General features: G+C 47.8%; 1 non-coding gene across 1 annotated transcript; it reads left to right on the top strand.

Moving 5' to 3' along the window:
- The first annotated feature begins 434 nt into the window (after nucleotides 1–434).
- Nucleotides 435–509, top strand: Trnal-caa. The gene has a single exon. It is a non-coding gene; the product is annotated as a tRNA-Leu (tRNA).
- Nucleotides 510–1,124: the final 615 nt, after the last annotated feature.

The following is a 1,124-nucleotide window of genomic DNA, read 5'->3' as shown; positions in this document are numbered from 1 at the left end:
GAACGTTTGTCTTGCTTACAGATCAGCATGAAAGAGGTGCTAAATATGGTTGATTTTCCAGAATGAGATTTTCACTCTGCAGCGGAGTGTGCGCTGATATGAAACTTCCTGGCAGATTAAAACTGTGTGCCCGACCGAGACTCGAACTCGGGACCTTTGTCTTTCGCGGGCAAGTACTCTACCATCTGAGCTACCGAAGTACAACTGACGCGCGGTACTCACAGCTTTACTTCTGCCAGTATCTCGTCTCCTACCTTCCAACAGAAGCTCATTCTGGAAACATCCCCCAGGCTGTGGCTAAGCCATGTCTCCGCAGTATCCTTTCTTTCAGGAGTGCTAGTTCTGCAAGGTTCGTAGGAGAGCTTCTGAAAAGTTTGGAAGGTAGGAGACGAGGTACTGGCAGAAGTAAAGCTGTGAGTACCGGGTGTGAGTCGTGCTTCGGTAGCTCAGTTGGTAGAGCACTTGCCCGCAAAAGGCAAAGGTCCCGAGTTCGAGTCTCGGTCGGGCACACAGTTTTAATCTGCCAGGAAGTTTCATGGTTGATTTTGTATGGATAGCAATGCGTGATGTTTCGTAGAATTTTACGTACGGTGCTAAAAGGCACGTCCAGCTTTCGGGCAATTCCCCGCGCACACCACCACTTGACCCCTCCTGCTATGATGTGGCAAAATCTTCGACCGACGTCGGATCAACTTCTTTCCTCCCTCTGTCACATGGCGCTTGTAATAATTTTCTTCAGGCCCTTAGCACACACCGAACCAATGCCGTTTTGCGTATCCTTGAGTATTCGCTACTTCTGCGGGGCTACTGGTGTACAATCATCGGTCTTGTAAAAGAGCTTTACCAGCAACATGCGATCCTTGATGCAAACAGCAGACAGTCGTGTTGGGCGTCTATGACGCAAACTGAGGAACAGCCGGGTGCCATGCGCATGTTTGTCAAATTTTCGTTATTTTTTTTCCCTCACGAGACTTCCCCCTTCGTCCATAAACTGCTCCTCAAATTTGACGTTATTCTGAAGACTGGTTCTCTTGCTACAGCATTTTGAAATGGAACTTTAATTATGGACATCCTGTAATTAAACTGCAGCTCCAGTTTCTGGATATTCATTGTCACGCTCTGTT

The sequence above is a fragment of the Schistocerca piceifrons genome, chromosome 6 (genome assembly GCF_021461385.2).
Source record: "Schistocerca piceifrons isolate TAMUIC-IGC-003096 chromosome 6, iqSchPice1.1, whole genome shotgun sequence".
NCBI classification, from domain to species: domain Eukaryota; kingdom Metazoa; phylum Arthropoda; class Insecta; order Orthoptera; family Acrididae; genus Schistocerca; species Schistocerca piceifrons.
This window is presented reverse-complemented; position numbering and strand designations above follow the sequence as displayed.